The following is a 26,729-nucleotide window of genomic DNA, read 5'->3' as shown; positions in this document are numbered from 1 at the left end:
CCGCGCACCCCTGTAATCCGCGTACCCTGACAAATCGCGTGTGGAACTTCCCGCAAACCCCTGGAATTCACGTACCCTGACAAATCGCGTGTGGAACTTCCCACGCACCCCTGAAATCCACGTACCCGGCCAAATCGCGTGTGGAACTTCCCACGCACCCCTGAAATCCACGTACCCGGCCAAATCGCGTGTGGAACTTCCCGCGCACCCCTGAAATCCACGTACCCGGCCAAATCGCGTGTGGAACTTCCCGCAAACCCCTGGAATTCACGTACCCTGACAAATCGCGTGTGGAACTTCCCACGCACCCCTGAAATCCACGTACCCGGCCAAATCGCGTGTGGAACTTCCCACGCACCCCTGAAATCCACGTACCCGGCCAAATCGCGTGTGGAACTTCCCGCGCACCCCTGAAATCCACGTACCCGGCCAAATCGCGTGTGGAAATTCCTGCGCACCCCTGAAATCCACATACACGGCCAAATCGCGTGTGAGACTTCCCGCGCACCTCGGTATACACGCACACGTATTTTTTGTCAGCGGGTGTCCGTGTTTGTGGGTACCCCTTTGCACGTCATTTGTCCTGGAGGGCCACAGTATAGGACATTCATCATGGCAGTATATAGGTGCTATTTGTTGGCGCACCTTTTGGCGCACATTTCTTACAGGCGCAGAGACGCTACCGCCTGCTTTCTTGTGGCGGTCGTGTTTGTGCCTGTGCGCTGGTTTGAGCGTGCGCTTTTTTGCCATATTCTATTCCATGAATACGTGTTGTAGGCGAGCGTGTGGGCGTTCCGCGCACTTGTGCTCTGTACTTCCACCGTGACGCCCACATTTTGGCAAGGTGTTCCCCATTCCGAGTGTTACGCCCCGTGTTCCGCCTACTTTTGTTGCGTGCGCCGCGCTATGTGCGATTTTCGCTGTGGCCTGTGCGATTTTCGCTGTGACCTGGCGCACGCAGTTAGATGGCCTGTGCGCCAACGTGCGCCGCGCACTTTTTTATCGCACATCCGAAGGTTTTCTCGCGCACGGCCTTCCATGAATCACTCGCGCACTTGCACTGCGATTTTCGCTATTCCACTGCGATTCGCACATTTTTGGCCACTTGCGCCGCGCTAATTATTCCATGAATCGGCCTGTCAAGATGTTCGATTGCAGTGCCAATAGCATAATTTCTGTGGATGCTAGTAGTATTGGGTTGGGGGGTGTCCTCGAACAGATACAACGGGGCACTGTGGTAACTATTGCTTTTGCCTCCAGAATGTTGAAAGGCGCAGAAAAAAATTATACCACCTTTGAGAGAGAAGCATTGGGAATGAGGTGGATTTTAGAACATTTTAAAGGTCTCATTTGGGGTGCACCAATTGAAAACAAGCTATTCATTCATGTTTTGAGTTCTAAAAGCACACAATTAACATTACCACGGATCGAGAGGTGGATTTTGGACATTATTCAATATCATGTTATTGTGAAATACACTCCAGGGAAGTCCAATGTTGTGGCAGACTGTTTTTTCGAGATTACCTTGGGACTACGATGATAACAGTATGAAGAACGATGAATCTTATGAGGAACAAACCACAGAGTGTATAATAGCACACATCAACCCAAGTTTTTCGAAAGAAGAATGGGCCGAAGCGGTAGGTGAAGATGTTGAACAGGAACATTTGAAAAGAGCTATTGGAAGTGATTGGAAAGATGTTGATCAGAGCATCAGGATGTGGGACAAGATAAGGAATGACATTTCTTGTGATAACACATGTATATACAGAGGAGACCATATCATTCCACCAGTGTCATTAAGAGAGAAAATAATGCACATTGCTCATGACGGTCATGTGGGGAGGAGCCTCACAAGAAGAAGAGTAAGAGAAGTGTATTGGTGGCCGAATATGTGGAATCAGATGGAACAGCTAGTAAAGGAGTGCACAGCATGTGCCATCAGTGATAAAGGAAAGAAAGTACAACCAACACCCTTACAACCTGTAGAAGTTCCCAAAGCTATATGGACCAAATTAGCTATTGATATAACAGGGCCCTATGAAACGTTGGGGCCTCAAAAGGTGTATAGTATAGTCTAGTGGACTATACATCCAAGTGGGTAGAGTGGGGTGTAGCAGAAGGCACGGTTTCTGCTGTCAAAGTAGTAACATTTTTGGAAGAGATTTTCAATCGAGAGGGAGATCCCCAAGAAATATTATCAAATAATGGAGTCCAATTCATGTCGCTAGAAGTACAGAATTTCATTAGAGAAAGGGCCATTGAACACAGAACAACTGCCTTGTATCATCCAATGGCCAATGGAATAGTTGAAAGAATCAATGGATTTATAAAGAACATAATTCAACTAGCAATTGCCAACAACCTGTCGTGGAAAGAAACCTTAAAAGAGGCACTGAACACTTACAGAGTTACCCCACATTCAGTCAAGGAAGAAGAACCGTTTACACTAATGAGGGGAACAACAGCCTCTAATAGACTAAGACCTGCCTGGCTTATGTTGAAAAGGAATAAAGAGATTAACATGGAGGAGATTATAAGAAGAGTGAAGAAGAGACAGGCTGAATACAAGAGATATTATGATGAGAATAGACATGTGAAGGAGAGCATTAATAAAGAAGGAGATTGGATTTTGTGTCAAAGAACCAAAGAATATATTGAAAGGGGTGCCCAAGTACAGGGTTCCACAAAGAGTAGTGAAATGTTCAAGTAAGTCTGTAATCCTTGATGATGGCAAGAAGTGGCCCTGCAATGACATTGCATCATCGAGCACAGGAACTCCACTGGAGGAGGAGCATGTGGTGGAAGAGTTCAGAGACAATGCTGGGAAGAGCAGTATGTCATCAAAAAATAGAAGGATCATACAAAACCTTAAAAAGGATTTTGTTTATTATTGACCAGCATACAAAATTCTACATCTCATGATGATATGCAAGAAGTGAACACCAATAATCATATCCTTTAAATGTTGTGTTAGACAATATTAATAAGCACAAGAGTCAGCATCTGTTGAAAAACTACTTTATTTTAGTAATTCCATGTTATATTCATTTTTCCTCCTTGTTTTCTTGTTCTTTTTAGTTTCATCCATTTACTTCAACCATGTTTTGTTTTTTGATTATGTGGAGGGGGAGATGTTATAATATGTATAGTTGTTGTTTCCATGGTGTACACATGATGTAGTATGGTTCTGGAATCCCTGGATTCCAGAACCATCCAAATGATGAGATAGCACCGGTTGAGGTTGCACCTTCCTGGGGACCTTATACTTTTAATAAATACTAAAGTAATATAATCTATCAGTGTTAGCGAACACTTATTTACAACAATCACAAGAACATCTTGAAAAACCCTTTACAAATTAGCCTGTGCCCACTCAACCCCACCTGGTAAACTGATAGAGGCAACAGTACCCTTCATGTTAGGGGCTAAAAGGCAGTAGCAAACTCTTATTTTCCTGTCACAGGTATATGACTTGTGGTAACTGTTAGGCAGAAACCTGTGCAGTTCTCTTAGGGACAACTGCAAAAGATTTAGGACTACAGGTGGTTGGCAGTAAACCCAATTGGTAGCAGTCTGTACTACCCAGATTTACCTGGTAGCTGTGGCTGAGCAGTCAGACTTCTCTCAATATGAGTTAGGCAGTATATAGAGTATACACAATAGGTACAGAGATACAGTAGCACAAGCAAACATTGACCAGAGCTTTGGCGTACAAGTATATAATTTTTTATTTAAAGACACACTTGTAAATTACACTAGCACACAAAGAGGTAAGTAATTTCAACACACAGTCACTATTATATATATATACAACCCTAATTACTTATTAGACAAGTCTTAATGAGAAACACCACTTATTTTCAGACAGAGGTGAGCGCTTAACATAAGATGGCACTCTAATAAGTTATATAAAAAGGGAGGGAAAAGGCGAAGTAATGAAAGCACACAAATTCCAATACTTTTCAAAGAACCACAGTAAGACAGGTTAGGCAAAGTCTACTGGAGAGCAAGGAAGTTCAAATGCCAGACCCACTCTTAGAGAGAGCAAGCGAAATGTGTCCAGGATCACACAGTGGGGTTATGCCCAAAAAGTCTTTGTAGATAGTTCGTAAAATATTGAGATCAAGTCAGGAAAAGTTAGTTAACAGGCCCCAGGCTAACCCAGGTTAGAAAGTCGAGGATTTACTGTCACCCCAAAAGATCTGTCGCAAGGGAAGCCAGGCGGGACACAGTACCTGAAAATGGGAAGAATGCTCCAGCGGGGCAGTTGTTCCTGGCAGCGGTTGCAAGTCGGTGTTTCATCCAGAGGAAGAGGAGGTCTCGACGTGGAGGAAAGCTGAAGGTCGTTGCACTGCCAGGGAAGTAACAAGCCGCGGATTTTCCCGGTTACAAGGTACTACCCTTTTCTTCGCAGTAGTGGTAAACCGTGGTATTCCGGTTGCCGGGGTGCTTGGCATGGGCAAGGCGGCCACGAGATGGTCCAGGAAGGCGAAAAGACAAGCAAACTGGTTATCCCCACCAGTCAAAGGAAGAAGATTCTCCGGACTGGGGATCTCCTCTGTCATCGGGAAAAGTGGTGAGACGGTTCAGCAGGGCTCCACCGGTGGTGTCGTCATTGCAGGTCAGCTCAGCTTCTCCCTCCTCAGATTCTTTAGGTCCTGTGGTGACTTCTGAAGTTCCAGTCCCCAAAGCCCTGCTTTTATGCAGAAAACCCCCATTCATTCAGCCTAGCTGTCACTCAAACATGCTAAGTGGTGAGCCGGGCGGCTCACCACTTGGGCCAATCACCCAAGAGTGCGACTTGAGTTGCCGAGGCAACTCAGTCCAGGGTGCCGAAACCCCCTCCCACACCCCCTGTGGTACCTAGACAGAGAGGCACCACTTTTGGAGGCTTCTGTGGAGAAGCCCGCCAAAAAGTGGAACAAAGGGCTCGACTTGGGTTGGCGTCACAGAAGCGAACACAAATGCCATTTTGGAACCAAGTTTCGGCAAAAAATACCAACCGGTGAATTTATATTAATTTAATAAACCGGCGGTATGTTCGAGGCTATATTAAAAAGTGGTAGCCTCGAACAATGGGAAAATCCCATAGGAATATATTCGCGGTCGAATATAAAAAGTAGTATCCACTGCCACCAGCCAAAACTCAGTCGGGGGGGACTGGACAGTGCCCCCTCGAACAACAGACCCCAGGGCAATCGAATTGCCCCGACCAGTACGTCCACAATATGATGGTTTGTACTGGTTCTGTTCACAATTTAAGACTAGTAAAGCCAATGGTGACTTTACATGCCATGGGAGACATTAGTCAGTCCCAGGGTGTGGACCCCATAGCCCATAGAACACATACAAAGTCAAAGGAACACCTCAAATCATGTCTAAGAGTGGGAGGAAAAGAGTCTCACTCTTAGCAGGAGAAAAACATAAACCCCAAAAATCCAGCAAAGCTGCTGGGGGACTCACTAGGTTTGGGAAATTAGCCTTAACAGAGAATTCTCCCTAACAGTAACACAAACTGAATGCTAGACCTCTTTACCTTGAGCCCCTTTGAAGCCAAGCATGTCACAAATCAAAGTGTCTTTGTGACACATGCTCTCAGTAAACCAAGCAACAAATCATCAACATATATTAGGAATGTGGTTTGTGGTGACAACTCAAGATCATCAAGCGCCTGGTGTAACAATTGTGAAAGGGTAGTGAATGCACAAAACCCTGTGGAGGCACACACCAACAAACCTGTATCCCTTTGAATGAAAACGAAAACAAATATTGTGAGTCCTCGAGGACGGGAATTGTGTGAAAAGCATGAGCCAAGTCTATTACAGGAAAATACCGCCAATCTGGAGACAAATCAGTTACACAGTGTGTGGATTTGCAGTTACAGCTGCTAATGGCTGCACAATGTTATTTATTGCTCGTAGGTCGTATACTAATCTCACTTGAGTGGGGGATGCTTTAGGCACCCCCAACACTGAGGAGTTGTAGGATGAGTAGCACGGTTTTAAAATGCCAGCTCAAAGATAACCTTTTGTAATGGACGCCAAGGCATTTATCTTGTCAGGATTAGGAGGGTACAGTAGAATCACGGGCACCACTGCACCTGATTTTAGTGCGATCTTAACAGGCTGTACACCATTGAGTCTTCCCACATCCAAGTCAGACAGTGGCCAGAGAGAAACAGGCAACTCTGTAACATCAGCTGAAGAATGTTCGGGGGGAATGGTGTCTTGTAGCAATGTATGGTATGGTGGCAGGTGTTTCTAGGAAGCAGTGTGTTGGAGTACATTTTAACATTACACAAAGCCTAGCCAACAAGTCCATACCTAATAAGTTAACAGGGACAGTTGGGATGACCAAAAAATTGATGTCTGCAGGTAATGTCCCTATAGATACAAAAAGGGGTAAATGGACAAGAATACACTATTACCCTCCACTCCCACAGTACACACCTCATTACAAGTATGGCGGTAAGACAACAACGGTGCCGGTAGTGCTACCGGCACCATTGCTACCGTACTGCCATACTACGAATTCTGCTCACGGGTGCTTTGCAGCCACCAGGTCTGACCTGGTGGCTGTACCGGCACCCGCAAGCAGAACAGGACTGTAGCACCGATATCGTTATTAACTGTACCGGTGATACCACCTTCCCCACCTTCCCCAATCCCATTGAGCCCCATGGGGCTCAATGGGAATGGGGAAGAATGTTTTTTCCAGTGCCCAGAAAAGGGCAATTACCGGGTCCGGCAACTTCGTAATGACCTTGTAATTTCTGGGAGCCGAAACAAAATGAATACAGGCGGCAGCCATGCCTGTACTACACCCGCCTCGTAATGAGGGCTGTGTTTTGTGATAGCTGAAATGTAAAAGACTGGATGGATCAAAGGGAACATCCGCTTGCCCCAGTGTCTGTTAATGCAATTATACTCCTCCCCTATATTTTGAGAGAGATACACAGGTTTCGGGTATCCACAACAATTTGCAAAAACATGGCTGCATCTTGTCATGCTTGTTTAAACTGGAAGGGTTGCTGGTCAGCCTGCGCTTGCAGTGGCATCACAGTGAGTCATCAGCTGCCTTTGAGAGGGGGTAAAGAGTTGGGCAAATGGGTTTTGGCCAGTTGTGGGCTATGGAGCAGCATTTAAAGAGGGTGACATAGGGGGCAATGAATGCACTGCAATGTTCATACTAGATATGAGAGAACGTTTCCCAAAAAGATCTCCTTTACACAGGGGAGTTGCTAGGTCTGGAAAAGACCCGGGGCTAAGCTGTTGTCGGAACTGTTGGGACTGGGGGCTAGCTAGTCTATTGGCTGTAGATCCTGAGATTCTATCCGGGGCTACAACCAAAAGATCAGGGGCTATAGGCCCCTTAGCCCCCCCCCTAGCAACGCCCCTGCCTTTACCATGCCTAGATGCATGTGTGTTTGGCAAGGAGGATACAGCCCATTCGTGTATAGATACATGTAGGGAAGACTTTGATGCAGTGATGGGAAAGCGTGGTTCAGCAGATGACCCAAAATGCCATTTGTTTGTTTTTACTCATTTTGTTGAACGCCTTCCTGTGCCAATAGCAAACTAGCTTAAAGCCACAATAGTGTGGGAGGCATGGACTTTCATGAGGGCTTGTTCTCACGCACACCATCATCTAAGGGGGTTCATGAGGGAAAAGAAAGGTTATTAGCCCACCAGATTAAATCTTATCAGCAAGGTGAAAATATATTTCTTGTCTGTCATTTGTGCAGTTTGTACCTGGTTGAAGAATCTTGAAATTCCACGCTGCTAGCTGGAGCAATAACAGATGTCAAACTGCTTGCAGACATGCCCCTCCCCCATTTCAATTTGTACACGTGGCCATAGCGTGCAACATATCTTCACCATGTTGCATGTTTTCTGCCCCACCCTTCTCTAGGAGCAGGGTAAAAGGTGAAGACTAACACTAGATCTGTCATCTGTACCTCCATACATGTTAGTCCCTACAAATATTCTGCAGTAACTACAGCAACAGCAAAGTGCTTCTGAAGGTAGGAAGGCCAGAAGGTATTTGCAAGTTATACCAAAATCCGGATCTCACATGTATTTTACTGCTGACATAATCCATCCTTGCTGAAGGCATCCACCTGGTCTCCACTGAGGGCTCTGATTGTGAAGGAACCCATTCAGAACTTCAAGTAGTTGATTTGAAGAGCCTGTTCCAAAGAGGATTACTTACCACCCCTAGCCCCCTAAAAGAGAACAGTGCAGGGACTACCCCAGCCTCATCTCGGGAGGACGGCGCACCACAGGTTCGATCGCCGTGTCCGCGCTTAGAAACCTCTGGGTATTAATCGCGTTACAAATAACCTTTCAACATAAATCATCCGCTTTTTTTTTAGAATCTATCATCAGATCTGAGTTTGCCCCAAAAATCGTTCTGGCATTCTGTGTGGTCTAGCCATCAATGAAGTTCCATTGTGACTTCCAAGACCTTGGGGTCCATATCAGTGTATGAAAGGACATTGGGGCAGCGTAGATCTTCAGCCTTTAGGGCTAAGACATGTTTGGGTCCAGAAGAAATAGTTTGAAGCGGGAGGCCATAAGTCCCACTATCCTGGCCAGTTCCCTGAGGGAGACGTCAGGCCACGCAAAGTTCTTTCTTTATGACGTGCATTTTGCACGCAGGCAATTGCAGACTCAGCACCACTGAGTCGACTTGAAAGCCCAAGAAATCCAACCGCTGCATAGACACCAGTTATGACTTTCACTATTTGAAAAGGAAACCCAGCCCCTGGATAAAAAGCACTGCTGACTGTGCCAGCGATTATAAGGCTCTCCCGATCCTGAAGTATGACGATCATATCAATGTAGATAATTAGACGCCCTGTTCCCTCAGGAATTCCACCACTGCCCTCATCAGTTTTGTGCATCTCTAGGCAGTAGAAAACAAGATGGGGCAGACTTGTAAACTCCAAGGTATGAGCTGGCTAATGAAACAGTAGGAAACGCCTGTTGTAAGGGAGTATTGAAACTGTCAGATACGTGTCTTTCAGACCTAGACATGCCAGCCAGTCCCCATTCAGCAGAAAGTCCAGAATGGGATGGATATCATCTGTCTTAAAGTGGTGGCACACCACCAAACCATTGAAACCGTGCAGATTGATCACATGTTTCACAGGTGCCTTTGTTGTGGATCCGGACTATGCTGCTAATGCACGCACCGAGCTGTCTATAGTTCACACGATGGCACCTTTTCTGTCCAATTTCTCCTTTCCTTGACTAGCATTGCATCATTTTCTCTTGAGAAAAGATTTCGGGGTTGGGAGGGCAATTGATCAGGGCTGTTGTACCTTTCTATTTGGAAGCCCTTGTATCATAAGCAATAACTATGCATCATCTGACATGGCTCCCAACTTTTAAAAAAGAACAAAGCTGTAGACCCGGTAACCAGGGAATCCAAATGTGGTAATGGGCAATTGTGTACTGCTCTTCCATTGTCTACTGCGTCCACCACAAACCCTGTTGCAGAAAAGGGTACCATAAGGACTTGATTCCCAGTATTCTGTAGCATCTCTGGTTTAGGGCCTATTAAAATCACGTTGGAAGGGGCCGGGTTCATGGCCCCTGCCACGCCTTGCCTGGCTATAACTCTTGAGGTGAAAACTATCTTAAATGAAGACTGAGCTTTGTCAAGAGTAGTGTAGGCTTTAACAGTTTACTCCATGCTTTCAAGAATGGATCTCTAAAGAGGAGGCTTGCATCTTCCAGGCCCACTCCCCAACCAGTGCCGGGTCCAATTGTCACTCAGGCCCCTCTGTGGCATTCAGAGGAAATGGTGCTGTTTGAGTTGCTTAAAGGACAAACAGCCCTTTGCACTTAGGATGCCTGAACCCTAGGGTTGACCGGTTCAAAGAAATCCAGGAACCTCTTAGAGTGGGTTCATCATTTTTGCAGTGGACCTGCTAAGTACAGAAACCTCTCTTGTCTCGCATACCAAGGCCTCTCAATACCTTTGGATCCTTGCAGCTTTTAGAGGAGAGATAACCTTCCCAGCGAGAGACAGCCTATGAAACGCAGTCTTTAGATTTTCCCTAACTTCTTTATCCACAGCCTTTGTGCAAGCAGAGCCTATATATTCCACCACATAGGGCAAATGTGACCACTCAGTCGACTGAGGGTGCTAAATTCTTTCTGGGGCAAACATTTATGGATATAATAATAATACATTTATTGTGATTTAGTTCAGATTTGAACTTTACACAAACAATACAAAATACCAATATCCAATAACTTAAAACACATGTTCTATTGTACTTGATGGTCGTGCAGATTATTAGGACCTCCGTCCCCAAGTACCACACTGATAGATTAAGGTATTACTATCAGTGCAATCTTTGAGGCCACAGGTGAGAGTGTTGAAGGCCGGAAACGGGAACGCCGGAAGGACCCCCTGACCGCTGTAAGGCAATAATGGTTAGGTCAGTTAACAGAAAACGAATGACAATGCAGTAAGGCGAATCAACGTGTGTAAGCTTACCCCAGTCTGATGGGCCGGACACTTTGAAGGGATAGGGGAGGAAGGATATCTGGGACCGGCAGGAGTATCACAGGCAGAGGCACGAAGTCCAATCGAAATTCCAAGGACACCGGGTGTTCCGTTCAACTTAACAACGGGAAAAGAAGAATGCAATCCAAAAGAGTTCCGTGGTCGAGTAAGCCAATGTTCCAAGCAAGTGTTAGGGCAAAGCAGTTCAATCCGAGAGAGTTCCGTGGTCGAGTAAGCCAGAGTTCCAAGCAAGTGTCAGGGCAAAGCAGTTCAATCCGAGAGAGTTCCGTGGTCGAGTAAGCCAAAGTTCCAAACGTGATAACTAAACGCTATGCAGCACTCAAGGAATGAGGCAGCTGTGAAGCGTTTGTTGATTGTTTCCTTCGTTCATTTAACAGCCTACAGGGATCACGTGATTCTGCTCCGGGAGCGTGGAGTCGGATCAGGTGACCATCGTAGTGAAGGAAGCAGCCGTCGATGTAGAAGCACGTGACTCGAGACGCTTTGTTTTTCTCCTTATGGTAACACAACGCGGCGCGCGCCCTGCGTTGTTTCGTGATCCTGTATACCAACGTTGTTTGGGATAGCAACGCCAAGGTAGGTGCCAGTAAAAGAATGGTCGCAGTCTGAACGAAGACTGGCGTGGGTTGCGGGATGTTCGAGTGTTAACCTGCGCTTGTGGTGTAGAAGCGGGAGGCTGGGAGTAAGATGTGGACCTGGGAGGAGAAACGGAGGACATGACAACACACAACATATACAATCTCCACTTGAATAAATAACATGTGAATCTAAATACAATACATAAGTAAAATATACAAAACATCTTATACAACCCAAAACACAAAATACATGAGACATAATACTAAGCACGTGTCACTAGCACTAACCAGCAAGCGCAGGGGCCGAGTTCCTGGGGGGCCCAATAACGTAAGACCTGAGGAATGTGGCACAAATAACATTCAGCAAATATTTTTGGGATAAGCTCAAGCAGTAACACGTACATCCTACAAATTAGTATCAATTTCAGGTGGTGATGGAATTTCCTCCTGCTCCAGTTCCACTCTAGATTCAGCTACAGCAGGCTGATTTGGTAATAAACTTTTAACTCTAACCCATACCCTGTATAATGCCAACTGTGTCCCAATAGAGTCTGAGTTCAAACAGTAATCCCAGAAAGACTCTCCCGTGATGGTATCATAGTTACTTACCAACTTTCCCAACATGCCCATATACAGTGGGCCCAAACGAGGGCACAGAGTTAAAACGTACCTCGTTGTTTCTAGATCTTCTCCCATCTCGCAGATGCGACAGCACCTATCCTTTGCTAAAATGCCCATCGTGGGCCAACAACTGCTAGTACCTGGAGCTGATTCGTCCGCAGCTTTAGCATAAATTGATGTACCTCCGGATCAGGGCATAGTATCAAGTATTGTTGGGTCTTTCTGTATCTATGGATTACATGTGTAACGGTCTCATGCCCCTTCAAGGTAGACAAATGGGTATAATTCTGGGTCCAATCCCATCTGTTCATTTTTTGTATAAACGATTTTTTTAAGTGCATGAACGGCATTGTTCTCTTCTTGTCATAAAACCAATCTATATCAGCAAAAAGGGACTCATTTAACTGTTTGTAACTGTTACCCTGGGGTGACTTTTCGTCAACAAAGTTGTTACCAGCCAAGCTCAGCAATTTGCATGTAAGAGTGGAAATAGCTTTCAGGTAAAACACACCTCGTGCCCGCAAGGCCATGCCTTTAAGTGATGTTAGACCCAATTCCAACCTTAGATTATTGTACAGAGCAAGCTGGGCCCATACCCAATACTGCATGCCAGTACTGGCCCTCTAATACATTTAGCAGTTGATTGGCAGGTGGGGTAGCCTGTGTCCCTGTGTTTCTAATCTCTAATATATTGAGCCAGTTCAAATCTTGTATCGCTAATGCCTCCAGGCCATACAATATGGCCGGGACAAAGCACTGTTGGTAAAGTTTAATAATCCTCACAATGCTATACCCTGGTGTTCCTTTAGCAAATTTACAGGCCTGCAGTATGAGGAGTTTTGCCCGTCTCTTTTTTTGGAAAATGATCAGATTGTAATTGGGTTGGGTATCGAATTCTAACCCCAAATATGGGTAAGATTGGTCGATAGTTATTCTACCCAAACTTGTCTCAACCCCTGAGCGATTGGGACCACTTCTAGCAATTGCCAGAATCTTAGTTTCCCCAGGTTAATGGTGAGACCCAATTGAGCCGAATAGAGGGCCAACTCCTCTAGCATACTCTTAACTCCCGATAACGTTCGATCAAATAATATCAAGTCATCAGCATAGAGCATGCCTATAATTGGGGTATCCCCTAACTTAGGAGGGCAGTTTGCTTTAGTGGCCATCCGAGGTAGTAAATCAGCTATATATAGATTATAGAACATAGGTGCCCCCACACAACCCTGTTTAACTTCCATGTTGATAGGAATAGGGTCAGTAGCCTCTCCCTCATTGTTAAGTCTAACCCTGGCACTGTTGTTACTATGTAAACTCAGCAACATATGTAATATCCAGTCAGGGCATTTTAACCCCCTTAGCTTGGCCCACAGCGTCTCCCGTTTGACTTGGTCGAAGGCACTACAAAAGTCAACAAAGACTATATACAGGGTAGCATTTTTATTGCTCACTGTGTTGTTAATCAGTTGATCCAGGATCCTGATGTTATGAATATTTCAGATGGTCCCCAAAGTGGTTTGGACAACTTTCCCTACTTCAGATCCCTCCACTCTTCCTCCTAGAATTCTTCATTTCCTCTGCGTCATTGTATGGGGCTAACTCATCTGCCGATGCCTATAGAGGTCTCTCCTGGGAGGAGAGTGTCGGCACTGTCAGTTTTTCTTCCTGTAATGAGTAGTCGGAGCTTGAAATCATACCCCAAACAATAAAGGCTTCTGAGTTATGACAGGGCTTGGTCTCTGGAAGAGAGATGGTCCCATGCAATGCCAGTGCTCAGGAGGCTAGAAGAGATCAGCCTCTTCCGTGTGGATGTAGGCTCCTCTGCAAACCTTTCATGGGGCCTCATTACGACCCAGGCGGTAAGTTACCGCCTGGGCCGTGACTTTACCACCATGGCGTAAACTACGTTTACGCCATGGTGGTTGGCGGACTTACCGCCCCATTCCGAGGTTGGCGGGGCGGTAAGTCCCCAATCCCCATTTACCCTTCCCCATTCCCATTTTTGCCCCATAGGGCATAATGGGAGTGGGGAAGGCGTTAATTACGCCACCGTTAATTACGGTGGCGTAATTAACTCCATGGTCCCTTAGCGCCATGGATTTTAACACCTGCTAAAAGCAGGTGTTAAATCCGCCATGGCGCTAAGGGACCTCGTACTCAGGCGGTAAGGGTCGGCGCTGTTTACGCCGGCGTAAACCCCTTACCGCCTGAGTCGTAATGAGGCCCACAGAGTCTTACAGGAGGTGCACATGTCATTCACCAAAGGGATCTTGCAATGCAAATATTGAAGTGCTGGAGGACCACTATGCCAGAATGTCTGAAGGGCACCCAGTATTCGCTACATTGGTTCATGCTAATCTGAGACAGAGGGACACATTGTCTGGACCAATGTTGATGCCAGGCGCCATTTGAAGTTCATGGCCTGGCACATCTGTTTAAACCTGGGTCACCAGTTCATAATATCCCTCACAGGGAGAGCATTGATGGTGTTCTATATCGTACTCATGCTCCTAGCTAAGAGTACCCTCCACTTTGTTGTCAGTCCACTAACCAGTTCTAGACTCTCAAGAGCATTCTGTTGGGAGGCAGGAACGGTGCATGTGCACAGTGGCAACGTGCTGGTCTTGGAAGCAAGACCACGCAGAGCAACAGAGGTTTGAATCCTGGATCCGCGCTTAGAAACCGAACTCAGGTATGGTATTAGGCATGTTATAAAAAAACAATTAAATAAATAAATGTGCTTAAAATGCAGGGTTTACCGTGGTTCTGGTGCAGACCACTGATGGTGTGCTTGTATTGGTGTGTATGCTTGCAAAGCTTCTACACTAAGAGGTGAGTGTTGGGCCACACGGGGGAAACTCCTTTGGCTCTGGCACCCAATAGTGTGACCTACAGACAATACTGGATGCACAGGAGCCACAGCAACGCCACAATCACCCTGGATCCTTCAATTAATCAATTCAATCAATTAAAAAATGGGAGTGTGCTGCTGTCAAGATCACAGTGGTTGCTCTGGATGCACAACTTAATGTACACAAAGAGGTGTGGAGCCTCAACAAACCTGGAATAGAAGAGTATTAATGCAAGGCATGAGTTGCAAACAATAAAGTCCAAATAGAGCAGTAAAAGGGCAATAACAGTGCGACCAAAAGGAGTAGAACATATCTGTTTCAAATAGTGCAAAAAGAAACATGAGGGATCAAGAACATGAAGTGAGGTGGTAAGAACTGAAAGACTGGATGGTTGAGTGACTCACAACCTTTAAGTTTGAAAACATTAGAAAACTAGAGAAAGAGTAGCTGGGAAATATAATGCACTAGCAGAAGTACGCATTCTCTGAACGAGTTCTGTAGACAGACATGGTAACAATGATCCTGTAGGTCCCTTTTCCAATTCTCTTATCGCTTCATGTGCTTTGCACCCTACAGTAACCTGTACTGAGAAAGGGCACGTGTGGGTGGCTGACATACCACAACTCAGACGGGGGGATGCGAGATTTGGTGTGCTGCTGCATACTGGGACTTCCTGTGCTCTCTCCCCACCTGCCGCCTCACCCTGGCATGGTGCAATTCGGTGCAGTGCATTGCAGTGCAAATATCTTGGAAATCTTGCATTCTAGGGCCTGAACCTCAAGTTTTGTTTGTTGTGTCGGGACCAGTCCTTCTACGACCACTTTGATGTTTTCGCCGATTTCAGGCAACCGTCTCATCTGTAAAGGTGCTGAAATCTGGGGAAAGGAGTGGGATGTCCAAATGGCATGTATCTAGTAATGCCCAGAGGGTCCTAACAGGTAACTATACAAAATATGGTGCAAATTGGTGAAACAGTGTGGAATTGTATAAAGGAACAAAGCTTCGCCAAGCCACCCACCCAATTTGACTTTTGCTGAAATCCGGGGAACGGGGTGGTGTGTCCAAGTGTCATGTAGCCAGTAATGTCCAGAGGGTCCTAACAAATAACTATGCAAAAATTGGTGCAGGTTGGTGAAACAGTGCGGAATTGTATAATGAACAACGCTTTGTCACAAACACACAAACTCATTTTGACTTTTGCTGAAATCCAGGGAAAGAAGTGGGGTGTCCAAATGTCATGGAGACAGTAATGTCCAGAGGGTCCTAACAAATAACTATGCAAAAATTGGTGCAGGTTGGTGAAACAGTGCGGAATTGTATAAGGAACAACGCTTTGTCACAAACACACAAACACATTTTGACTTTTGCTGAAATCCAGGGAAAGAGGTGGGGTGTCCAAATGTCAAGGAGCCAGTAATGTCCAGAGGGTCCTTACAGGCAACTATGCAAAATTTGGTGCACATTGGTGAAACGGTGTGGAATTGTATAAGGAACAACGCTTCGCCACAAATCCTGCCACAAATAAATTTCAACAGATATATATATATATATATATATATTTAATTAATGTCTTACTGGCGCTGAAAGAATACTAAAAAGGTGGAAGCATAATACTCGCGCCCCTTGTCATGACAATCTCCCAAGTCAAACATCCGGCTGGTTGAAGCTAAAAGCTCTAGAATATTGCGCAGGGATGCGGAACTTGGTCGAGGACGTATTGGACTTTGGAAAATGGCAATTTCTAGGTAAGTGTCGAGTAATTATCCTCACATCCATACGTTCACATTGCGGTCCTTATTTCATAAGGTTTTAAGCCGGCACCACTTGCACAACAAGCCTTTTGTACAAACATCACAGCTAGAATTGCAAAAGACACACATACCAATGCAAAATGTAGATTTTGCTAAAGCGGGCCAAAAGACTAGTGTAACCAATGCTGTAAACAGAATGCCTGCCACCAAGCACCAACTTTTAATGGCAATTAAACGTAGATGGTTTCCCGCATTTTAATGCATTGCAGTTATCCTGTGAGACCATCTTACAGTTTGTTTCCCAGGATGCAGCGAATCCAAAGGTGGCATAGCGTCCCAGTAGCGTGGGGACGCACCTGAAGATGATGGGCCTCACTCTTTAAGGAAAGACACAGACACGGGTGATGTTGGTCAATCAACACTTTATTTCTAAATGCCCTGCATGGGCTTGCCTCGTCATTTCCCTTCCCTTAACCCCGAACATGGCTCCTCACATACAACAAGGTCAGAGAGCCACCAAATGACATCTCCCCCTTTCTTCAATAAAGAGTTCCACTTGTTACCCTCTCTTTTCAACGAGTCTCTCCAATTTTAGGTGAGTTCTAATCGGTTGCCATTACAGTGTTGCTCCACAGTCACAGGGGGCACTGCTGAATGTTTCTGCATGCCATTCTTCACTTGAATCTTCCCCATCTCCGAGGTATGAGTTATTGGAGTCATATTCACTTTCTTCACTGTACAAGGGTGCATCCAAGTGTCCTTCTCCCTTAGGATATCTCTTAAAGTGATAATACAGGTTTGGCAGAGGGGGGCTGGTTGAGAATTAGCGCACCGACAACAAGTTAAGGAGTTAGTGGACTGCAGATGGAAGCAAGTTGTGGGAAACCTGCCAAAGATACCCACAGGAATGTACGAGAAAAAGAGGGGTGCTTGCTTCCTTTCAGCGCACTTAAACAAAAGATAAATGCCAAGTTCAGCTTATTTTTAATTAGAGATCACAACAGCCTAACACGTGTTTCGAGCTTCAAGGCTCTTCATCTGAGGCTTGGGTGTCCTGCGAACCATGCAATCCACAATGGTAGCAATTCGAATACACAATGGTAGCAATTCGAATACTGATGTGAAATATATATCTGTGCTCCACTATATACCCGCAGTTGCGAAAGATTTCGGCGTCCCTGCTCGAATGTGAAATCTTAAAGTGAGATGCGTTTCTTGTGATTGAACGTCGGGCTCCATCATCTACTGTGATCATGGTGACGCTTCAGCTTGACACTATTAGCGGTTCAGGCTTGAATGTTGAGTCTTCTTTCCTTTGTCTCAGGGGCTGTACCTTTACTCGCTCCCCCGCTTATAAGTCTGATTCTTTTGCCTTTCTCTTCATTTTCTGTTTGTTGGCCTCATCATTGTCTCGGGCCTGTAGCTCCAGCTCCCAGATTCCTTCTGGAATTGGTGACATTTGCAGCGTGCTGGGTCGAGTTGGCGGCGCCACTACACAGCACGTGTCGCACTGGCGTATTGTTTCTTCTACTCTTGCATCCAACTTTGGGAACCATATTTTCTGACATAATCTCACATAGTCTTTTGGTCGAGACTATTCCTCGGTGCCCTTCATGTGCCACCTCACTCACTTGTTGCCTAAGACTTGGTGGTAGCACTATCTTGCACCCTTTGAGGGCGATATTGTCAGTGATGTTCAATTTATCTTGTACGAGAATGAGGTTGTGGATCTCTTCTTGACTGCTCTTGTCTAGGTCTTTCGCCAAGCTCTTGGCATGCTTCATTTTTCACTTCGAAGGCACTTGATGATGATAGTGAGTACCGAGTCCTACCCAGACTCTTACTGCAGTGTGTCCCAGTTGACCGTGAATGGCTTCATTTGGTGTATCACGTAGTTGTATTACGTGTCCGCTATGGAAGGATCTGTCACATTCGACATGGTAGTGTGGTGAGAAAAGTAGCCAGCAGGGTTTTCATCTTTACCCGGCCTGTGTTTAATCCTGAATTTGTAGTCCTGCTGTTGCAGCCCCCACCTCCATATTCTGGGTGGCATTCCTGACTTTGGATTCCCATAGATGGTTAGGAGAACTTGGTGGTCTGTGGCTATTGTAAAGTATTTGCAATATAGGAATAAATGAAAATGCTTGCAGGCACACACCACCGTGAGACTTTCTTTTTCAGCCTGTTAGTAGGCTTGCTCAGTGCGAGATAGACTGCGACTGGCATATGCAACTACCGATTTGATGTGGGGGTCTGCGAAACGTGTTTGGGTTAGTATTGCCCCCAGACCTACCGGACTGGCATCGACGGTCACATCGGTATCTTTGTCTGCAACGAAGTAGGCCTTGTCTTCGGTCTTTGTGATGCTCTTTTGAATGCAGTTTGACACTCCAATGTCCACGTGAATTCACGGTTGCTTTGGGTGAGTTCTCTCAGCACTGACGGTAGCAAAGACTTGTATATGTCTGGAGCCGTAGCTCACTAGTCCCAGGAATTATTGGAGACGATGGCAGGTCTGAGTACTCGTTTAGGGCTGCTACCTTGTTGTGGTCTGGTCGCATGCCTTGCCCAGTAATAATTTGCCAGAAAATGTGAAAGTCCTCTTGAGAAATGTGCATTTGTTTTTGTTTAGTGTTAGTCGGCCCTCCTCGAATGCCATGCGGACACGGTGTAGAGTGGCATCAAGTTCCTCCATCGACTTCCCGAAGACCAAAATGTTGTTGCTATAATTTAAGCAGTGGGGTATGTGCTGAAAGGAAGGCTTTGTATCAAACAGTGAAGACAGACACAAGTGATCACAGTTCAAGGGTGTTTATTGAACTTCAATGGGTTGGTTGAACGCCTATCTAACCCTAAATCTAAGGATGGGAACAAGCTACAACCATCAAATAATAATAACGCAGTCCTAGTGGAGTCTCTGTCAAAATAAAAGGGCCTTGCTAAAAAAAACCTATTGCCAATCCTTACCTCTAAGAACAAATAGTGTGGGAAAATGATGTATGCAAAAGAAAAGTGTTCAAGAATCAATATGTCAGAATAGTTGTGTAGTTAGCTTCCCTTCCCCATGTGTTCAGCATGGGACAAGGTGGCACACTCTGGCTTCTCTAGCATGAGTATGCAGTTCATAACATAGATATCCAGGCTTTCTGCACCAAAGTCTCCTTCCCAATAAAAGTCTCTTATTAGCAGAGTGCCTGGATTAATAAACAAATGCCAAAGTTCCTTTCTCATCAGGTTTTTTCACATTCACAAGTTCTCGGGTTTACTGTTCATTACAGGTCTCCCTCAGGTGGGCTTGGACCACCTTAAACACAAGTTCACAATAGGTCTCCCTCAGTCGGGCACGGACCTTGTAATCTCAGTTTCCTTGCTTTCCACTCTTTATCAAAATACAGAGACTTTCGACTGTGCAATGGATTTTGCTTAAACCGTCGCAGGACCACTTTGATTCACTTTATCCATAAGTTTCACCTTTAAACTTTACTTTCGTTTCTGCCGCTTCTTGGCTGGATACCTCAAACAGAGACCTTTGATTAAGCACACCTGCAGTCCCGGACGACTCTGTTATTTTGTATCGTACCTTGTCTGATTCATATTGAAGTTCAAACATCCATCGGCAATTGAGCTTTACTTGTGTCTTTCATCACAAGCGTTAATATTCTTTGCTCTTAATACAATGTTGCCGCTTGCAACCTTAGCTTCAACACCGATAGGTCTTGTATCGGCTCCCCAACTCACCGGCTGTGTTAATTTCTCGGGTGCTGCTTTGATCCTGGAGCCAAGGACGTTACCCCAGCGGCTGCTGCTCCCCCCTGACTCGGCCAGTCATGCAGGAGAGCTCCGGGTATCTCCGACACACAATGCAGGATTCTTCAGTGTGGTTTCCCCTTACGCCTTTTTGTCTGAAGGCTTCTGGAAAGTAACGGTTTCTCACCAACAAGGTCAAAGATATCTCCCTCCTTGTTCTCCCTTCTCGGTTTGCTGCCTTTCTCCCCTTGTTCAGCTGCTGCCTGGAAAACGCTGTTCCTTCGTGTGTTTTGCCTCACTCAGAGTGTGCTCTCGTGCTCGCCTTTTATCTGTGTGGGGAAGCTTAATGGAAGTCCATGTGAGTTGCTAAAAGTAATTGCCTGACTTTGCTTGACCATAGCAGTGAGACATGTCAGGTGCATTGCTCAGGTATGAGTCGTTTCTCCCAGAGCGGGCTGTCTGTGTGAAAGTGTTCGTGTAGGGAAAAGGGGGTGGTAAAATTCCCAGATATCCTACCTGTATAGTATGGGATGAAGGTGTTGCAGGGGGGATACCGCTTCTCGCCATCAGGTGTCCCACTCCCCGAAGACCCCTCACCCAGGTGATCCTCCTGCACTGGTCCACCCCCAGGGTCTGGATCCAAAGGAGATGGCTGTGCCCTGGCCACCTGAGAGAGTGATCACTGGAGACTAGCGAGTGAGACACCCTCTGGTTTCTCACATACCCTTCCCCTATGCGATGTAGACGCATCTGTTTCGCAGGGAAACCGAGAAAGGAAATCGGCGTTCCCCAGTTCTTTACCTTTTCGCTGTTCCACAGTGAAACAGTAGGGTTGCAGGTCTAAGAACCATCGCATGACTCGATGTTTAGAGTCCTTTCGTTGACTTAACCATACTAAAGGTGAGTGGTCGGTGACAAGTGTGAACTCCCACCCTAGAAGACAGTACCTTTTGATGGCAAGGGTCTCTAATTCCAACACAGAGTAGTTCTTCTCACGTGGGAAGAGTTTACAACCAGTGAATAGGATGGGGTGTTCTAATCCATCGTAAATTTGCGATAAAACTGCTCCCAACCCTGTGAGGGAGGCATCAGTTTGTTACACAAATTCTTTTGAAAAGTCTAATACTTTTAGGATTGGGTTCTGGCACAAGATTTTTTAAATTTTTTTATTGTATTTGATTAAAAACCTTTACAATTTCTTATTCAAACTTAATACAACATACATATTTAAATTCCTAATAGATAACATATAGAATCATTCTAGTACAAAATTAAAAATTATTTAGCATAAATCGCAACAATAAGCATTAATAAAAAGTATAAATAAGCATATATAGCAGTTCCTTCAGTTTAGTATCAATTATAGACAAGATCAATGTCAATCTAATAACAAGCTTAATACTGTCTCCCCTCATACATTTTTCCCATAAAGCCTCTCGAGACAAGATGGAACACGAATACATAAAGTTCCCAAACATACTAAGTCTCTTATGCTCAAAATGTTCACAATACATGACCAAATGTTTGAGAGACTCCATCACTGAAACCTTTGACAAAATCGGCATGAACCCATTTTAAATTGAATGTCACATTTCCCCCATTGAAACAGCCTATCATTTGTTTGATATTGGTTCAATTTATATCACAAATACAGGTTACGTCCTGAAGCAGAAGGAAACTGTAAGATGTAGCTGGGTCTGTCCCGCCATTTACTTCTAGACAAGCCGAACTCATAATATGATCTATATGAACCAATTCGATCTGACTGACAGTTCCAATAATAAAGGCGCATTTTCAATTTGCAACTCGGCAAACCCAGTATTAAATCCTCCTTGGAGATCCCCATCAGGTCTAATAAACCATTAATTTTTTTCGCATAGGCTGATAACGAATTCAAACATCCCAGGGTCAGCTGTTCATTCAGATCTTCATAAATTGAGTTACAGGGTGGATCTAGAATTTTTACATAGTTATTGAGTTGACCCAGTTCCGTTTAGCAGACAATGGTAGAAGACCTAATTCGTGCTGGATGATGTCATTAGAAATGGAAGCAGCTAAACCAAGCACTCTTTTCCAGATAACCCCCTGCAAGGTATCAAGAATGTCATCCACCTCATAAAGGCAGATGTCCAAGATGTAGAGAATACAGGGTTCGACTTTCAGAAGATACAAATGGAGGACAGGTAAAAGAGAGAAACTACACTATTTTCCCTAAATTATTCTCATTTGGGGTCTAAATTTTTCTTGTATTCTTTCCTTCCACCATGACTTGGAGAAAGAGTCTGATAAAGGATAGCCCAAGTATTTAATTGATTGGACTGTTTCAATTATGACTCCATCTATGGACCACTTGTAGTGACACCCTCTTTTTTCCCATCTGTCAAGACCAATATATTGGATTTAGACTGATTCACCCCCAAATTATGGGCTACAGCGTAATACAGGAATGAGTTGATTTTGTTCTGAAGCCCAAAAGGGGTCTTATAAAAAATTAGGAGGTCGTCAGCAAATCCAACATAATTAAGTTTGAGCTGACCAATTTTGATTGGGAAGATAGTTTCTTTAGCCCAGCATTCCTCAATATCATATATATATATAAATTGAATAAGACTGCTGCAAGAGTGCAGCCCTGTTTTAGCCCAATAGCAGATGGAATTATATCAGTGAGCGCACCTTCCTTGTTCAATCTTACTCTGTAATTAGTAGATGAATGTAAAAGGGCAATAAGCGCCATCAGACGTTTTGGAAATACCCTTGCCAGTATCTTTTCCCACACTGAGTTCTCTCAACACAGTATCAAACGCAGAACTTAAATCAAGAGCTGCCATGTAGACCAAGCCCATATGGTTGTGCTTGATGTTCCATTGAATATGCCATATTATGGTAGCATTGAGAGGACATTCCATGTGGTGTCTAAAGCCCGTCTGGATTTTCGAAAGAGTAGCATTACTCTTCATAAATTCCAGAAGCTCCTCAAGGATAAGCTAGCAAAAAACCTTGCACGATGCGTCCGTGAGGGCAATTGATCTAAAATTTGAGGGATCTTCAATGGGTCCTATCTTGTAGATGGGAATTATGACTGCTGAACATCACGAGGTAGGTATTAATTGAGTGAGGAATACAGCATCAAATTTATATTTCAGGATCATTGCCCACAGTTGGATGTCAGCTTTAAATAAACAGGCGGGAATACCGTCCGGTCCAACCGCTTTTGAGGAATTTAGTAATTGCCCTAGTTATATCATCCAAAGGCCATGGTGATTTGACTAACAGGGCATTTTTGAATTCAATTTCTTTTTTTTTAGCAAATTTATTTGGTAATTCATATTTCAGCTTAATATAATTAACCCACTCCACAGCTGGTATTGCATTTTCCTTTTGACCCTCATTTGGACCATTAATCATCCTTAGGATCGACCAGATTTTACATGTATCACTTTTCAGGAGATGATACATCATATTCTGATTGTCTTGTATAATAAGCTTGGTTTTTAAGTTATTCATAGCATTTTTGTAATTTTGAAGGATAACCTTTTTAAGCGAATAGTGCTTTTGAATATCAAGTGACAACCTTTGAAGTTGTCTACCTTCAGATTTTTAAATTTCTTTAATCTAAAAATCTCTATATTAAAAGTATGTACGTGCTGTTTTTTATTACAGGCAGGCTTCACCTGCTTTACCATCTCCAATAAGTGTATATTGATCCTCTTTGATATGGTTATATCCGGACGGACCGAATCAGAATATGCCAATGACATAATTTTATCCATTAGTGGGTCGGTTTTAATCCGACAGATCAACTGATGACAGGTTGATGGATTCCATCTGACCGATAGACCTGCCCTATCATTTTCTACCAGTTTCAAAACAGGGTTGGGTTTATAACCCGTTATCTAAATTCAACTTTACGAAAATAGCCTGATGGTCGCCAAAACCCAGATCCTTGATATCAATAGGATCAGATGTATTGTAAAGTACAGAAGACAAAAAGAAATGATCAATGTGAGAGGTCAGTCCTCCTCACGACCATGTGTGTGGAGACTCCCTATCTCGCGTTGCAACTACCTGAATATCCCAATTGAGGAAAAAATACAGCCATTTTTTGCCATTCTTGTCTGTAAGAGATGATGTGGATAATTTCCGTCCAGCACAGAACCCATGGAATAAGCAGGTAGAATTGAAATCACCCCCCACCACAACCCCCACCTGTGAATGATGGGTTAGAGCACCTTCCAGGATTGAATCAAGGGTATCAGCTATCACAGTAAATGGAGTGGCGATCTTATTCCAATAGATACACATTATTAATAAAGGATTTTCACATGAATGACAAGGGGTTAATTCCACAGCTAACACTGTTGGATCTTTGTAAATAAGTTTCGATGTTGATTTGCAAGTATTATTTATGAGAATAGCTATCCCCCCGAAGGCCTGCACTTTTCTCCTCTGAAGGCTGGTTGAGAATAGCATTCATACCCTTCCACATTGAAATGGGATACATGCATTGTTTCCTGTAGTAGGACAACAGCAGGATAGCTATTAACATCAACGGTGCCCCACCATCGATGGTAGTTTGCCAGCCCACAACTATTCCATGACAGGCATATGGGATCTCATACTGGTCAGGGCTAGGGTGGCACTAGAGATGCCGTCCCTGCCACCACTGTAGACAGATTATTAGTTCCAGTAAAAGCAGCGGCCATGGCTAACAGTTGTCTTATAAAATCTTCATTAAGGTGAGGTGGCTGACCCAACTCAGTGTTTTGTTTTTCGGTTATTACCAGGGCAATTGGCTTATCCAAAAAGATTTTGGCCTCTAATTCAGTATTCAAAATACAGGGCGTCAAACCAACATATTCAACGTTCTCTCTCTGTTCCCAGACTAATTTCATAATTAGCCTGGAGTAAAAGCCACATATCATCCTGTGATAATGATTGGTGGCTAATCTCACCCAATCAATATAATCTGAACACAGAGTTCTTAAACAGGTAATCGTTTGGAAGACTTTTAACAGAGAAGAATGATTTAAGTTAGATTTGCCATTAACCTTACATTTACTCTCCCATCCCAAAATATATGGCAGATCTTGAATCAAATCAGTCATGGATTTCCTCTTTTACTGTGACACTCACACCTCCAGTCAGTTCAGATGCTGGGACGACCCTTCCAGCAGAAGGCCCAAAAGGCATTACTATTGGCATCTCCCCCTTCATTGGTCTTGGGTTAACACCTTATTGTGTGGGTGTTCAATCATCAACACTTTTTTCTGAATGATCTTTGGGTCTGCAACCAAGATGGCAACAGATTCTTGAACATCCCTTCCCAAAATCCCCATCATCCATGGCTCACCAGAATCCCCAATTCACACTTCCCCCGTTCCCATTGGCTCCATCTTATTCCCCATTGGTCCTTTCTCTTCGCTTTTCTGTTTAATAAATTAAGTTCTCTTGTGGACCATAGGATAGAACTGAGAAAGAGATAACTGAAGACCCCCCCATCTCAGGACCTGGAGTGTCAGGGCCAATTGGTGTTACAATTTTGCTCTCGCTTTTTGGCCTGGATTTTTTGCAACATCGGCCACAAGCACTTTCTTTTTAGAGCCAACAGTGTTTAGTATCTTTTGGGCTTGATTTTTATCAGACGAATTATGGTCTAATAAGACTCTAGATTCCTCATCAAGTTGGGATAGGTCGATAACAACCTCATTCTCAGATGTAGCAGGCATTTCTTTTAAATGAGAGTTTGATGCCACCTTAGTCTGCTTCTTTTTCAAGGAGTTTTCTTTGGCCCTCCTTTTCTGTGCCCAAGGTTTGTTTTAGGTTGTTGTACCATGTATCGTCCTCATCAGTCCAATTAATCTTCTGGGGTTCAGCATTCTTTAATTTGTCTGTAAACTGTAAACCTGGCTTTTCTATATGAAACATTTGGGATAAACCTATGCTTATAACCAACTAATCTTAGGAATGCCCTAAGATCTCTCTTGGTCTTGGTCTTGGGCGTGGGGGCATCTAGGACAGTTTTCACTTTTTCTTGCTGGGGCTGGACACTGCCATTCCCTACAAAGAAGCCGAGGTATTTGACAGCTGATTGAGTCAGCTTACATTTGGATGGATTGCAGTTAAGCCGGCTTCTCAGAGGGTTCTTATAATAGTAGAAATATGAAAAAGATGGTCTTCCCAAGTTTTACTGTAAATGATTATGTTGTCAACATAGGCCCCACAGATATCGGAGTAGGGCTGTAATATCCTGTCCAGAAGTCCTTGGAAAGTGGCTGGGGCCCAATGCAGGCCAAAAGGGAATAGTCCCAGGGGTGCCAAGAAAGCTGTCTTTTCCTTATCAGGTCCATTTACTAGAACCTGCCAATCAACCTTGGTTAAACCTAGGGCTGATAGGAATGTGGCATTTCCAAGTGGATCTATTAACTCATTGATGTGCGGCATAGGATAGGCATCAAAGGTGGAGAAGGCCTGAAGTCTATGCAAAACCTCCAAGAATGAACGGGATTAGTTGCCAACACAATAGGGAAGGACAATGGACTTGAAGAGGGCTGAACAATGTTTTCCTTCAGCATTTTTTCACTTCCTCAACCACTATTTATTTTCGTGCTTCTGGGAGTCCATACGGTTTCAAATGG

The sequence above is a fragment of the Ambystoma mexicanum genome, chromosome 5p, assembly GCF_040938575.1.
Source record: "Ambystoma mexicanum isolate Mex_15411 chromosome 5p, UKY_AmexF1_1, whole genome shotgun sequence".
Taxonomy (NCBI): Eukaryota; Metazoa; Chordata; class Amphibia; order Caudata; family Ambystomatidae; genus Ambystoma; species Ambystoma mexicanum.
The sequence above is the reverse complement of the archived record's forward strand: the minus strand, read 5'-3'. Positions refer to the sequence as shown.